The sequence below is a fragment of the Arachis hypogaea genome, chromosome 3 (genome assembly GCF_003086295.3).
Source record: "Arachis hypogaea cultivar Tifrunner chromosome 3, arahy.Tifrunner.gnm2.J5K5, whole genome shotgun sequence".
In the NCBI taxonomy this organism is placed as follows: domain Eukaryota; kingdom Viridiplantae; phylum Streptophyta; class Magnoliopsida; order Fabales; family Fabaceae; genus Arachis; species Arachis hypogaea.
Window position 1 is genome coordinate 56,942,255 of NC_092038.1, and position 16,856 is coordinate 56,959,110.

The following is a 16,856-nucleotide window of genomic DNA, read 5'->3' on the forward strand; positions in this document are numbered from 1 at the left end:
TATGCAGGACATTAGTCAACCATTGAAAATATTGTGCATCTTAACTCAAAGAGAACACAACAGAAGGAAGAATCAAAGGGCTCCAACTTCAAAGGTTGTATCTAAACTTAATCCTTGCAGCTATGAATTATTTTGAATCTCGGAACCTTATATATCTTGCTAAAGTGTTTATCTGGTTGCAAGTGGAATTGTTTGTTAAGAATGCTTATCTGCATAAATGCTTGTCATTCATCGCCTAGCTTTGAATTCTGTTTTGTTTCCTGGTGCACGAAATTGTGATCATCAATGGCGCCATCAACATGGTACGCACAATTGCAATCTCAACTCTTTATCACAACTTCGCACAACTAACCAGCAAGTGCACTGGGTCGTCCAAGTAATAAACCTTACGCAAGTAAGGGTCGATCCCATAGAGATTGTTGGTATGAAGCAAGCTATGGTCATCTTGTAAATCTCAGTCAGGCGGATTCAAATGGTTATAGAGGATTAATGATTAAAAGATAAATTAAACATAAAATAAAGATAGAGATACTTATGTAATTCATTGGTGAGAATTTCAGATAAGCGTATGGAGATGCTTTGTCCCTTCCGTCTATCTGCTTTCCTACTGTCTTCATCCAATTCTTCTTACTCCTTTCCATGGCAAGCTGTATGTTGGGCATCACCGTTGTCAATGGCTACAGTCCGGTCCTCTCAGTGAAAATGTTCAACGCGCTCTGTCACAGCACGGCTATTCAGCTGTCGGTTCTCGATCATGTCGGAATAGAATCCAGTGATTCTTTTGCGTCTGTCACTAACGCCCCACAATCGCGAGTTTGAAGCTCATCACAGTCATTCAATCCTTGAATCCTACTCAGAATACCACAGACAAGGTTTAGACCTTCCGGATTCTCTTGAATGCCGCCATCAATTCTAGCTTATACCACGAAGATTCCGATTAAGGAATCCAAGAGATATTCATTCAAGCCTTATTTGCTTGTAGAACGGAAGTGGTTGTTAGGCACGCGTTCATAAGTGAGAATGATGATGAGCGTCACATAATCATCACATTCATCATGTTCTTGGGTGCGAATGAATATCTTAGAACAAGAATAAGCTGAATTGAATAGAAGAACAATAGTAATTGCATTAATACTAGAGGTACAGCAGAGCTCCACACCTTAATCTATGGTGTGTAGAAACTCCACCGTTGAAAATACATAAGAACAAGGTTTAGGCATGGCCGAATGGCCAGCCTCCCAAAGAGGGTTCAATCATAAAAACATGATCAAAAGATTCAAGTGATCAAAAGACGAAAATACAATAGCAAAAGGTCCTACTTATAGAGAACTAGTAGCTTAGGGTTTACAAATATGAGTAAATGACATAAAAATCCACTTCCGGGCCCACTTGGTATGTGCTTGGGCTGAGCATTGAAGCATTTTCGTGTAGAGACTCTTCTTGGAGTTAAACGCCAGCTTTTGTGCCAGTTTGGGCGTTTAACTCCCATTCTTGTGCCAGTTCCAGCGTTTTACGCCAGAATTCCTGAGCTAACTTGGAACGCCTATTTGGGCCATCAAATCTAGAAAAAAGTATAGACTATTATACATTGCTGGAAAGCCCAGGATGTCTACTTTCTAACGCAGTTGAGATCGCGCCAATTGGGTATTGGTAGCTCCAGAAAATCCACTTTGAGTGCAGGGAGGTCAGAATCCAATAGCATCTGCAATCCTTTTCAGCCTCTGAATCAGATTTTTGCTCAGGTCCCTCAATTTTCGCCAGAAAATACCTGAAATCATAGAAAAACACACAAACTCATAGTAAAGTCCAGAAAAGTGAATTTTAACTAAAAACTAATAAAAATATAATAAAAACTAACTAAAACATACTAAAAACATACTAAAAACAATGCCAAAAAGCGTATAAATTATCCACTCATCACAACACCAAACTTAAATTGTTGCTTGTCCTCAAGCAACTGAATATCAAATAAGATAAAAAGAAGAGAATATGCAATGAATTCCAAAAATATCTATGAAGATCAGTATTAATTAGATGAGCGGGGGCTTTTAGCTTTTTGCCTATGAACAGTTTTGGCATCTCACTTTATCCTTTGAAATTCAGAATGATGGGCTTCGATAGGAACTCAGAATCCAGATAGTGTTATTGATTCTCCTAGTTAAGTATGATGATTCTTGAACATAGCTACTTTATGAGTATTGGCCGTGGCCCAAAGCACTCTGTCTTCTAGTATTACCACCGGATACATACATGTCACAGACACATAACTGGGTGAACCTTTTCAGATTGTGACTCAGCTTTGCTAGAGTCCCCAATTAGAGGTGTCCAGGGTTCTTAAGCACACTCTTTTTGCCTTGGATCACAAATTTATTATTTCTTTTTTTTTCATGTACTATCCCTTTTTTTTTGAATTCAATGCTTTTTCTTGCTTCAAGAATCAGTTTTATGATTTTTTAGATCCTCAGTAACATGTCTCCTTTTTCATCATTCTTTCAAGAGCCCACATTCATGAACAACAAATTCAAAAGACATATGCACTGTTCAAGCATACATTCAGAAGTCAAAGTATTGCCACCACATCAAAATAATTAATCTGCTATAAAATTTAAAATTCATGCAATTCTTCTCTTTTTCAATTAAGAACATTTTTTCATTTAAGAAAGGTGATGGATTCATAGGACATTCATAACTTTAAGGCATAGACACTAAGACACTAATGATCATAAGACACAAACATAAATAAAACATAAAGCATAATTTTCGAAAAACAGGAAAATAAAGAACAAGGAAGTTAATGAACGGGTCCACCTTAGTGATGGCGGCTTGTTCTTCCTCTTGAAGATCTTATGGAGTGCTTGAGCTCCTCAATGTCTCTTCCTTGCCTTTGTTGCTCCTCTCTCATGATTCTTTGATCTTCTCTAATTTCATAGAGGAGAATGGAATGTTCTTGGTGCTCCACCCTTAGTTGTCCCATGTTGGAACTCAATTCTCCTAGGGAGGTGTTGATTTGCTCCCAATAGTTTTGTGGAGGAAAGTGCATCCCTTGAGGCATCTCAGGGATTTCATGGTAAGGAATTTCCTCATGTCCATGAGCGGGATCTCTTGTTTGCTCCATCCTTTTCTTAGTGGTATCCATGAGGACTTGGTCCAACCTTTGATCAAAGTTGACCCTTCTAGTGTAAGGTTTTTCATCTCCTTGCATCATGGGCAAGTTGAATGCCAACCTTACATTTTCCGGACTAAAATCCAAGCATTTCCCCCGAACCATTGTAAGCCAATTCTTTGGGTCCGGGTTCACACTTTGATCATGGTTCTTGGTGATCCATGCATTGGCATAGAACTCTTGAACCATTAAGATTCTGACTTGTTGAATGGGGTTGGTAAGAACTTCCCAACCTCTTCTTCGGATCTCATGTCGGATCTCCGGATATTCACTCTTTTTGAGTTTGAAAGGGACCTCGGGGATCACTTTTTTCATGGCCACAACTTCATAGAAGTGGTCTTGATGCACCCTAGAGATGAATCTCTCCATCTCCCTTGACTCGGAGGTGGAAGCTTTTGCCTTCTCTTTCCTCTTTCTAGAGGTTTCTCCGGCCTTAGATGCCATAAATAGTTATGAAAAAACAAAAAGCAATGCTTTTACCACACCAAACATAGAAGGTTTGCTCGTCCTCAAGCAAAAGAAGAAAGAAGAGAGTAGAAGAAGAAGAAATAAAAGAGATGGAGGTGGCTTTGTGGTTCAGCCACGAAGGAGAAGTAGTGTTTAGGTTGTGTGAAAATGAAGGAGTGAAGAAGGGTTGATATAGGGGTGGAGAGAGGGGTAGGGTTCGGTCATGTGAGGGTGGGTTGGGAGGGGAAGTGGTTTGAATTTGAATGGTGAGGTAAGTGGGGTTTTATGAAGGATGGATGTGAGTGGTGAAGAGAATGGTGGGATTTGATAGGTGAGGGGTTTTTGGGGAAGAGGTGTTGAGGTGATTGGTGAATGGGTGAAGAAGAGAGAGTGGTGGGGTAGGTGGGGATCCTGTGGGGTCCACAGATCCTGAGGTGTCAAGGAAAATTCATCCCTGCACCAAGTGGCGAGCAAAAATGCTCTTTATGCCAATTCTGGCATTAAACGCCGGGCTGGTGCCCATTTCTGGCGTTTAACGCCAGCTTCTTGCCCTTTCCTGGCGTTTAATGCCAGTCTGGTGCCCCTTTCTGGCGTTAAACGCCCAAAATGGTGCCAGACTAGGCGTTAAACGCCCATTTGCTGCCCTTACTGACGTTTAAACGCCAGCAAGTTTTCCTCCAGGGTGTGCTATTTTTCTTTCTGTTTTTCATTATGTTTTTGCTTTTTCAATTGATTTTGTGACTTCCCATGATCATCAACCTGTAGAAAACATAAAATAATAAAGGAAAGATAGATAAATATAACATTGGGTTACCTCCCAACAAGCGCTTCTTTAATGTCAGTAGCTTGACAGTGGGCTCTCATGGAGCCTCACAGATACTCAAAGCAATGTTGGAACCTCCCAACACCAAACTTAGAGTTTGAATGAGGGGTTTAACACCAAACTTAAGGTTTGGTTGTAGCCTCCCAACACCAAACTTAGAGTTTGACTGTGGGGGCTCTGTTTGACTCTGTTTTGAGAGAAGCTCTTCATGCTTCCTCTCCATGGTCATAGAGGGATATCCTTGAGCCTTAAACACAAAGGATTCTTCATTCACTTGAATGATCAATTCTCCTCTATCAACATCAATCACAGCCTTTGCTATGGCTAGGAAGGATCTGCCAAGGATGATGGATTCATCCATGCACTTCCCAGTCTCTAGGACTATGAAATCAGCAGGGATGTAATGGTCTTCAACCTTTACCAGAACATCCTCTACAAGTCCATAAGCTTGTTTTCTTGAATTGTCTGCCATCTCTAGTGAGATTCTTGCAGCTTGCACCTCAAATATCCCTAGCTTCTCCATTACAGAGAGAGGCATGAGGTTTATGCTTGACCCTAGGTCACACAGAGCCTTCTTGAAGGTCATGGTGCCTACTGTACAAGGTATTAAGAACTTCCCAGGGTCCTGTCTCTTTTGAGGTAACCTCTGCCTAGTCAAGTCATCCAGTTCTTTGGTGAGCAAAGGGGGTTCATCCTCCCAAGTCTCATTACCAAATAACTTGTCATTTAACTTCATGATTGCTCCAGGGTATTTAGCAACTTGCTCTTCAGTGACATCTTCATCCTCTTCAAAGGAAAAATACTCATCAGAGCTCATGAATGGCAGAAGTAAATCCAATGAAATCTCTATGGTCTCAGTGTGAGCCTCAGATTCCCATGGTTCCTCATTAAGGAACTCATTGGAGGCCAGTGGACGTCCATTGAGGTCTTCTTCAGTGGCGCTCACTGCCTCTTCCTCTTCTCCAAATTCAGACATGTAGGTCATGTTAATGGCCTTGCACTCTCCTTTTGGATTTTCTTCTGTATTGCTTGGAAGAGTACTAGGAGGGAGTTCAGTAACTTTCTTGCTCAGCTGACCCACTTGTGCCTCCAAGTTTCTAATGGAGGACCTTGTTTCAGTTATGAAACTTTGAGTGGTTTTGATTAGACCAGAGACTATAGTTGCTAAGTCAGAGGAGTTCTGCTTAGAATTCTCTGTCTGTTGCTGAGAAGATGATGGAAAAGGCTTTCCATTGCTAAACCTGTTTCTTCCACCATTATTGTTGTTGAAACCTTGTTGAGGTCTCTGTTGATCCTTCCATGAGAGATTTGGATGATTTCTCCATGAAGGATTATAGGTGTTTCCATAAGGTTCTCCCATATAATTCACCTCTTCCATTGAAGGGTTCTCAGTATCATAAGCTTCTTCTTCAGATGAAGCGTCCTTAGTACTGCCTGGTGCAGCTTGCATTCCAGACAGACTTTGAGAAATCATGTTGACTTGCTGAGTCAATATTTTGTTTTGAGCCAGTATGGCATTCAGAGTATCAATCTCAAGAACTCCTTTCTTCTGATTCGTCCCATTGTTCACAGGATTCCTTTCAGAAGTGTATATGAATTGGTTATTTGCAACCATTTCAATGAGTTCTTGAGCTTCTGCAGGCGTCTTCTTCAGATGAAGAGATCCTCTAGCAGAGCTGTCCAATGACATCTTGAACAGTTCAGACAGACCATCATAGAAGATACCTATGATGATCCATTCAGAAAGCATGTCAGAAGGACACTTTCTGATCAATTGTTTGTATCTTTCCCAAGCTTCATAGAGGGATTCACCTTCCTTCTGTCTGAAGGTTTGGACTTCCACTCTAAGCTTACTCAATTTTTGAGGTGGAAAAAATTTGCCAAGAAGGCATTGACTAGCTTTTCCCAAGAGTTCAAGCTTTCTTTAGGTTGTGAGTCCAACCATGTCCTAGATCTGTCTCTTATAGCAAAAGGGAATAGCATAAGTCTGTAGACCTCAGGGTTAACCCCATTGGTCTTGACAGTGTCACAGATTTGCAAGAATTTAGCTAAAAACTGATGAGGATCTTCCAATGGAAGTCCATGGAACTTGCAATTCTGTTGCATTAGAGAAACTAATTGAGGCTTAAGCTCAAAGTTGTTTGCTCCAATGGCAGGGATAGAGATGCTTCTCCCATAGAAGTCGGGAGTAGGTGCAGTAAAGTCACCCAGCACCTTCCTTGAATTGTTGGCATTGTTGTTGTTTTCGGCTGCCATGTCTTCTTCTTTGAAGATTTCTGTTAGGTCCTCTACAGAGAGTAGTGCTTTAGCTTCTTCTTAGCTTTCGCTTCAAGGTCCTTTCAGGTTCAGGGTCAGCCTCAACAAGAATGCTTTTGTCTTTGTTCCTGCTCATATGAAAGAGAAGAGAACAAGAAAATATGGAATCCTCTATGTCACAGTATAGAGATTCCTTGAGGTGTCAGAGGAATAGAAGGAGGAGGTAGAAGAATTAGGATGTGAGAAGAAGAGAAGAAATTTTTGAAAATAAATTAAAAAGATTTTAAAAACATTTTGAAAATTTGATTGATGATTTTCGAAAACTAAGATTTAGAAAGAAGTAAAGTGATTTTTGAAAAAGATTTTGAAATTAGAAATAAAAAGATATGATTGAAAACTATTTTTGAAAAAGATGTGATTAAGAAGATATGATTGAAAAGATATAGTTTTAAAAAGATATGATTGAGAAGATATGATTTGGAAAAACAATTTAAAAAGATTTGATTTTAAAAATCAATGACTTGGCTAACAAGAAAAGATATGATTCAAACATTAAACCTTTTTCAACAGAAAAGGCAACATACTTGAAATGTTAAATCAAATCATTAATTGTTAGCAAGTATTTTTGAAAATGGAAAGAAATTGATTTTGAAAATATATGATTGAAAAGATATGATTTGAAAAAGATTTGATTTTGAAAAATTTTGAAAACTTGAAAAAAAAAATTGAATTAAAAACAAAATCTTCCCTCTTGTGCCATCCTGGCGTTAAACGCCCAGAATGGTATACATTCTGGCGTTTAACGCCCAAATTGCTACCCTTTTGGGCGTGAAATGCCCAGCCAGGCACCCTGGCTGGCGTTTAAACGCCAGTTTTCCTTCTTCACTGGGCGTTTTGAACGCCCAGCTTTTTCTGTGTAATTCCTCTGCTGTATGTTCTGAATCTTCAATTCTCTGTATTATTGACTTGAAAAGACACAAATTAAAAATTTTTTGGATTTTTAATAATGAGAAAAAATCAAAATGCAACTAAAATCAAATAAAACAATGCATGAAAGACACCAAACTTAGAAGTTTGTAACTACTGACACTAACAAATTGAGAATGCATATGAGAAACAACAAAACACACAAAACAAGATAATTTACAGATCAGAGTAAGTAAATCATCAAGAACAACTTGAAGATCAATGAAGACACATGATAAATGCAAGAAGAACAGAAACATGCAATTGACACCAAACTTAAAATGAGACACTAGACTCAAACAAGAAATATTTTTGATTTTTATGATTTTGTAATTTTTTTGGTTTTTTTTTTCGAAAATTATGTGGAAAAAGAAGATAAAGAGGATCAAAACTTTTAATAAGAATTCCAGCAATCATGCAATTGTTAGTCTAAAGCTTCAGTCTAAAGGAATTAGACATGGCTAGCCAAGCTTCAGCAGGACAATGCATTCAAGAGCTAAATTGATGAAGATCAATCAGCTTTGGTGATGATAAGAACATCACCTTGAAACACTAGAATTCATTCTTAAAAATTTTGAAAAATACCTAATCTAAGCAACAAGATGAACCGTCAGTTGTCCAAACTCAAACAATCCACGGCAACGGCGCCAAAAACTTGGTGCACGAAATTGTGATCATCAATGGCGCCTTCAACATGGTACGCACAATTGCAATCTCAACTCTTTATCACAACTTCGCACAACTAACCAGCAAGTGCACTGGGTTGTCCAAGTAATAAACCTTACGCGAGTAAGGGTCGATCCCACGGAGATTGTTGGTATGAAGCAAGCTATGGTCATCTTGTAAATCTCAGTCAGGCAGATTCAAATGGTTATGGAGGATTAATGATTAAAAGACAAATTAAACATAAAATAAAGATAGAGATACTTATGTGATTCATTGGTGAGATTTTCAGATAAGCGTATGGAGATGCTTTGTCCCTTCCGTCTCTCTGCTTTCCTACTGTCTTCATCCAATTCTTCTTACTCTTTTCCATGGCAAGCTGTATGTTGGGCATCACCGTTGTCAATGGCTACAGTCCCGTCCTCTCAGTGAAAATGTTCAACGCGCTCTATCACAGCACGGCTATTCAGCTGTCGGTTCTCGATCATGTCGGAATAGAATCCAGCGATTCTTTTGCGTCTGTCACTAATGCCCCACAATCGCGAGTTTGAAGCTCGTCACAGTCATTCAATCCTTGAATCCTACTCAGAATACCATAGACAAGGTTTAGACCTTCCGGATTCTCTTGAATGCCGCCATCAATTCTAGCTTATACCACGAAGATTCCGATTAAGGAATCCAAGAGATATTCATTCAAGCCTTATTTGCTTGTAGAACGGAAGTGGTTGTCAGGCACGCGTTCATAAGTGAGAATGATGATGAGCGTCACATAATCATCACATTCATCATGTTCTTGGGTGCGAATGAATATCTTAGAACAAGAATAAGCTGAATTGAATAGAAGAACAATAGTAATTGCATTAATACTCGAGGTACAGCAGAGCTCCACACCTTAATCTATGGTGTGTAGAAACTCCACCGTTGAAAATACATAAGAACAAGGTCTAGGAATGGCCGAATGGCCAGCCTCCCAAAGAGGGTTCAATCATAAAAACATGATCAAAAGATTCAAGTGATCAAAAGACGAAAATACAATAGCAAAAGGTCCTACTTATAGAGAACTAGTAGCTTAGGGTTTACAAATATGAGTAAATGACATAAAAATCCACTTCCGGGCCCACTTGGTGTGTGCTTGGGCTGAGCATTGAAGCATTTTCGTGTAGAGACTCTTCTTGGAGTTAAACGCCAGCTTTTGTGCCAGTTTGGGCGTTTAACTCCCATTCTTGTGCCAGTTCTGGAGTTTTACGCCAAAATTCTTGAGCTAACTTGGAACGCCTGTTTGGGCCATCGAATCTCTGACAAAGTATGGACTATTATACATTGCTGGAAAACCCAGGATGTCTACTTTCAACGCAATTTAGAGCGCACCAATTGGGCTTCTGTAGCTCCAGAAAATCCACTTCGAGTGCAGGAAAGTCAGAATCCAACAGCATTTGCAGTCCTTTTTAGCCTCTGAATCAGATTTTTGCTCAGGTCCCTCAATTTCAGCTAGAAAATACCTAAAATCACAGAAAAACACACAAACTCATAGTAAACTCCAGAAAAGTAAATTTTAACTAAAAACTAATAAAAATATAATAAAAACTAACTAAAACATACTAAAAACATACTAAAAACAATGCCAAAAAGCGTATAAATTATCCGCTCATCATTTCCCATATGCTTGAATAAAAGAGAAATGTTTGAATTAGAAAGTAAATATCCAATGTTGCATAAGTTAGAATGGAAGTTAGTGGTGGTATGTGTTTGTTTCAATTGTAGCTCATAGAATAATTGCTACATAATGACATGTTACTTGAGAATAAAATAAAACAGTAAGAAAAGGAAGAAGAAAAAGCTAATGTGGCAAGAAAAACAAAGAATAAGGCTAGACACCAATAGCTTGGACCCTAGGACACATGCCTGTGGTGTTCTTGTACTAGGATATGCTTGGACAAGTAAATTCTAAGGGGTATTTCAAAACCTGGCCACTTAGATCAACTGATTTGGGATGGCCAATTGAAAGTCCATAATAAAGAGCAACCTAGTTACAAAGCATTTAGTTATCCAAAGAGATGCTGGGCATCAATGATCCTAGGAAGAAAAAGGTGAGCCATGTGTCTGTGGTGAAGAAATGTTGAGTGAAATTAAGCCAAAGGCCACTGCAACATTTGCCACCAAGCCTTCAATAAATAATAAGATCTCTATTGCAAAAGAAAGAAGAAAAAGCTAACAAGGGAAGTAAACAAAAAGTAAGGTATTGTAGCAGCAACCTTGGTGAACTCTTTAGGAGACATTGTTTGTTTTGACAGCAAGTAATAAATGAACTACTATTGGTCTGCATAAAACCCCATAAACCAAGTTCAACTATATGCTTAATAAGGATATGCATACTTCTATATTTCATTCTATCTTCTCTTATGTTTAGTGCTTGCTTGGGGACAAGCAAGATTTAAGTTTGGTGTTGTGATGACAAGTCATCATATGTCTATTTTTCAAGCTAATTTCACTTGTTTCACTAGTTTTTTATGCACTTTCTTACACTATAAGTAAGCAATTTAGAGTGGAATTGCATGTTTTATTTGAATCAAACAACCACCCATTAATTGATACTAATTCATGAGGTTTAAGCTAAATTTGATTGATTTTTAATTGATTTATAAACCTTGTGAATTTAGTGATACTTTGATTGGTTGTTTTGATTAATTGTAGGTGAAGAAAAGAAGAAAAGAAGGAAGCGTGGCTTAAGAAGTGTGGCCAAAGGAAGAAAATAGTGTGGCAAAAAAAGAAGAAGTGTGTCGCATGGAAGGAAGGAAGCCACACTACTCTCCACAAGAGCACACTGCTCTCCAAAGGAGCACAACAATGAACCAAGCATGCAAAGCTTCACTGCCCTGCCCTCCTTGAGAGCGGAGCACAATTCTAGGCCAAGAAACAAGGAAAGAAAAAATTATGCCCTGCCCTCCTCAAAAGCAATTTCGGGCTCCTCATGGAAAAATTCAAGAAAAATCAACTCCAAGTGCCACCCATGGGTTTCGAACCCAAGCACATGAAGGGAAGGAAGTAGCGCCACTCACAAAGGAAAATGAGCCACACTTAGCTAAAAGGGTACCTCCAAGGATCGAACACAAGACATCTAGGAAGCCAAGCACTAGGCGCTATTTTAGTGCCAAAGAAACCAAGGAAAAAGGCAGCTTGCTTCCCCCACTAAGTTTCGAACTTGGGACCTCACACAAGAACAAGGAAAGCGCTGCCCACAAGGAGGGCAGAGCAGCATTCCTTGGCACGCAAATGAGGCGTGCTTGACACGGCCAGGGCGCGCATGATTGACCCGGGCAGGGAGGCAAGGCATGCACCATAACACCACTGCTCCGCTCTCCACAAGGGCAGGGCAGCATCCTGATGCCTCTCCCACACTTGGCGCGCTAATTGGATCCCCATGCAAGGTTTCCCTGCTTTGCTCTCCACAAGAGCAGAGCAACCTCCTGGGAGTAAGATGGGCTGAATTTCACTCAACAATCCAATTTAATTCTATTCTTCACCCATCTTTCAAGCCCACTCAAAATTCTTAGATCCAAAATAGAAAGTGTATAAATAGGTGTTAGTTAGAATTAGAAGGGACCTGACTTTCATTTTAAAAATTTCATCCTTAGTCAACTTGAGAGCTCACTTTCCATTTTTCTGTTTTTTGCAATAGCTTGAGAATTGGAGGGGAGAATTCACTTCTTCTTCCTCTGATCTTTTTGTTTTCTTTACTGGGTTTTGTTTGAGTCTTGAGTGTAAAGAATTGAGGAACTTCTGTCTCAATCTCCATTTAAGATCTCTTTGATTTTTCCTTCTGCATGATTGAGTTAAATTTCATTTCCTTTACTGCTTCAATCTTCAATTTCTCTTTAATTGCTTTGTGAACTTGGATCTAGGAAGGCAATTGAGATCTAAACTCTGCTATCTAGTCTCTGGAGTCCTGAGATCTAATTTACTTTTTGGTTCTTCTGCTGAACCACTGCTGCAATCACATTTTCGCTTTCTGTTTGAGTTCTAGTTAATTTCAGTTCATCTCTTGCTTTGTTAATTGCTGCAATTTAATTTTTCTTGCTTAAATTCTGAATTCCCAGTCCTCAAATCCCTTTTCAATTCAAGCAATTTATGTTTCTTGCACTTTAAGTTACTGCAATTTACATTTCTTGCACTTTAAGTTTCAGTCATTTAATTTCTTGTCCTTTAAGATTCAGCACCTTTACTTTCAATTCTCTTTAATTTCTGCAATTCATCCCTCTCCTTTTACATTTCCTGCTATTTACTTACTGTTGGATACAAAATCACTCAAATCAATCTTTGATTCGCTTGACTAAATCAACCATTAAACTAAAATTGCTCAATCCTTCAATTCCTGTGGGATCGACCTCACTCCCGTGAGTTTTATTACTTGATGCGACCCGGTACACTTGCCGGTGAGTTTTGTGTTGGATCGTTTTCCACACATCAGTCAATATGACTGAGAGTCTCAAATCAGAGCTAGAGGACATTTTTAAAGATGTTCACCCTGATCTGAAGGAACCAGAGAAAACAAAAGAACCTCTGAAAACTCCTCAGGAAGAGGAGAAGCCTCCTACACCCGAGCTCAAACCACTACCACCATCCCTGAAATATGTATTTTTGGGAGAGGATGACACTTTTCCCGTGATCATAAGCTCTGCTTTAGAGCCACAGGAAGAGAAAGCACTAATTCAGGTGCTAAGGACATACAAGACAGCTCTTGGGTCATCCATAAGTGATCTTAAAGGCATTAGCCCAGGCAGATGCATGCACAAGATCCTATTGAAGGATGATGCAAAGCCAATGGTTCAACTACAGAGGCGGCTAAATCCAGCCATGAAGGAGGTGGTGCAGAAAGAGGTCACTAAATTACTAGATGTTGGGATTATTTATCCTATTTCTGATAGCCCCTGGGTGAGTCCTGTCCAAGTTATCCCCAAGATGGGAGGAATGACAGTGGTTCATAATGAAAAGAATGAACTGGTTCCTACAAGAACAGTTACAGGGTAGCGTATGTGTATTGACTACAGAAGGCTCAATACAGCCACCAGAAAGGATCATTTTCCTTTACCATTCAAAGACCAGATGCTAGAGAGACTAGCAGGTCATGAATACTACTGCTTTTTGGATGGCTATTCAGGTTACAACCAAATTGTAGTAGATCCTTAGGATCAAGAGAAACAACATTCACATGTCCATCTGGAGTATTTGCCTACAGAAGGATGCCATTTGGTCTGTGCAATGCACCTGTAACCTTTCAGAGGTGCATGCTCTCCATCTTTTTTGATATGGTAGAGAAATTTCTGGAAGTCTTCATGGATGAATTCTCAGTGTTTGGATACTCATTCAGCTCCTGTCTTGACCATCTAGTACTTGTTCTGAAAAGGTGCTAAGAGACTAACCTGGTTTTAAACTGGGAGAAATGTCACTTCATGGTGACTAAAGGAATTGTCCATGGGCACAAAATTTCAAACAAGGGAATAGAGGTGGATCAAGCTAAGGTAGAGGTAACTGAAAAATTATCACCACCTGCCAATGTTAAAGCAATCAGAAGCTTTCTGGGGCATGCAGGATTATATAGGAGGTTTATAAAGAATTTTTCAAAAATTGCAAAACCTCTGAGTAATCTGCTAGCTGCTGACACACCATTTGTCTTTGACACAGAGTGTCTGTAGGTGTTTGAGACTCTGAAAGCTAAGCTGGTCACAATACCAATCATTTCTGCACTAGGCTAGACATTACCATTCGAACTAATGTGTTATGCTAGTGACCATGCCATTGGTGCAGTATTGGGGCAGAGGCATGACAAGCTTCTGCATGTCATTTATTATGCTAGCCATGTTTTAAATGACGCACAGGAGAATTACACAACCACAGAAAAGGAGCTGCTTGCAGTGGTTTATGCCATTGACAAGTTCAGATCCTATTTAGTAGGATCAAAAGTGATTGTGTACACTGACCATGCTGCTCTAAAATATCTCCTCACAAAGCAAGATTCAAAACCCATACTCATAATATGGGTGTTGCTTCTGCAAGAGTTTGATATAGAAATAAGAGACAAAAAAGGGACAGAGAACCAAGTAGCTGATCACCTGTCCCGGATAAAACCAGTGGTAAGAGCGTCCCTCCCTCCTACTGAGATCTCTGAAACCTTTCCGGATGAGCAACTCTTTGCCATTCAGGAAGTACTGTGGTTTGCAGACATTACAAACTACAAAGCTCTGAGATTCATACCCAAAGAGTATAGCAAGCAGCAAACAAAAAAATTGATATCTGATGCAAAGTACTACTTGTGGGATGAACTATATCTCTTTAAGAGGTGTACAGACAGAGTAATCCGTAGATGTGTGCCTAGAGAAGAGGCACAGAAGATCCTATGGCATTGCCATGGATCACAATATGGAGGACATTTCGGAGGTGAGCGAACGGCCACAAAAGTTCTCCAATGTGGCTTCTACTGGCTTACTCTCTATAGAGACTCCCGAGAGTATGTACGTAACTGTGATAGTTGCTAGAGAGCTGGTAATCTACCTCATGGTTATGCCATGCCTCAGCAAGGGATCTTAATGATTGAGTTGTTTGATGTATGGGGTATTGACTTCATGGGCCCTTCCCACCATCATATTCAAACACTTATATTCTAGTGGCAGTAGACTATGTATCTAAATGGGTAGAGGCAATTGCAACACCCACTAATAATACTAAGACAGTGATGAAGTTCCTCTAGAAGCATATCTTCAGCAGGTTCAGTGTCCCTAGGATACTGATCAGTGATGGAGGCATTTATTTCTGCAATAAACAGCTTGACTCTACTGTGGTCTGATATGGAATTAACCATAAAGTGGCAACTTCATATCATCCATAGACAAATAGGCAGGTTGAAGTCTCAAATAGAGAACTAAAACGAATCCTGGAACGGACTGTAAGTACCCGTAGAAAGGATTGGGCAAAAAGTCTGGATGATGCTCTGTGGGCATACAGAACTGCATTCAAGACTCCTATAGGAACCTCTCCATACCAGTTGGTGTATGGAAAAGCCTGTCATCTGCCAGTGAAACTGGAACACAAGGCCTACTGGGCAACCAGATTCCTAGACCTTGATGCTAAGGTGGCTAGAGAGAAGAGATTACTCCAGTTGAATGAACTAGAGGAGTTCAGACTCAATGCTTTTGAAAATGCTAAAATTTACAAGGAGAAAGCAAAAAGGTGGCATGACAGAAAGCTGTCATCTAGAGTCTTTGAGCCAAGACAGAAGGTTCTGCTGTTTAACTCTAGGCTCAGATTGTTCCTTAGGAAATTGAAATCCAGGTGGAAGGGACCATATGTGATTACAAGTGTGTCACCATATGGATATGTAGAGCTTCAGGATATTGACTCTAACAAAAAGTTCATTGTTAATGGACAGAGAGTCAAACATTATCTTGAAGGCAATGTTGAGCAAGAGTGCTCAAAACTGAGACTAAATTAAAAGCTCTGTAAAAGTCCAGCTAAAGACAGTAAAGAAGCACTTATTAGGAGGCAACCCAATCTTATTTATCTATGTTAATTACTTTTTCATTTCATGCCCCATTGTTAGTTTATATTTTCTTTAGGTTGATGATCATGTGGAGTCAAAAAAATAGCTGCAGAATTAAAGCGGAATCAAAAATAGCATAAAAAATAGCACACCCTATAGGATAGGCTTACTGGCGTTTAAACGCCAGTAAGGATAGCAGAATGGGCGTTTAACGCCCATTCAGGTAGCATTCTGGCCGTTAAACACCAGAATGGGCAGCATTTTGGGCGTTTAACGCCAGAAATGGCAGCATTCTAGGCGTTTAACACCAGAAATGGCAGCATTTTCGGCGTTTAGAAAAATGCCTAGTAAAGAAGGATTCCTAGCGTTTAACACCAGCTAGGGTATCTGGCTGGGCGTTAAATGCCCAAAGAGGCAGTCCAGTGGGCGTTAAATGCCAGAATGGATAGCATTTTGGGCGTTTAACGCCAGGATAACACAAGGGAGGTAATTTTGTTTCCAATTTGATTTTTTTTCAATTTTTCATGTTTTAATTCATAATTTTTTTGCATCAAACATATTTTAAACGTTCATCTTTCAAATTTTATTTTCAAAAATTAATAATCTTTCTAATTCTTCTTAATTCTTTTCAATTTCTTCCAAAACGTTTTTAAAACTTACATATCTTTTCAAATTCTTTTCAACTCTTTTTAATTTTTCTTGTATACCGTAATAAGTTTTCTAAATTAATTGCATCATTCTTTTTCTACTCCCTTCTATCTTGTTTTGCTCGAGGACGAGCAAGGCTTTTAAGTTTGGTGTGGAAAAGCTCAGCTTTTTACTTTCCATAACAATTAATGGCACCTAAGGCCAGAGAAACCTCTAGGAAGAGGAGCAACAAAGGCAAGGAAGAGACATAGAGAAGCTCAAGAACTCCATTGGTTCTTCAAGAGGAAGAGGAAGCCACCATCACTAACGTAGACCCGTTCTTTAATCTCCTTGTTTATTTTCTTTTCTATTTTCATTTT

The 16,856-nt window shown here is 39.4% G+C and overlaps 1 non-coding gene across 1 annotated transcript; it reads left to right on the top strand.

Moving 5' to 3' along the window:
• Positions 1-6,177: 6,177 nt before the first annotated feature.
• Positions 6,178-6,285, top strand: LOC112792984 (small nucleolar RNA R71). Its single transcript, XR_003197699.1, has one exon. It is a non-coding gene; the product is annotated as a small nucleolar RNA R71 (small nucleolar RNA).
• The last annotated feature ends 10,571 nt before the right edge of the window (positions 6,286-16,856 follow it).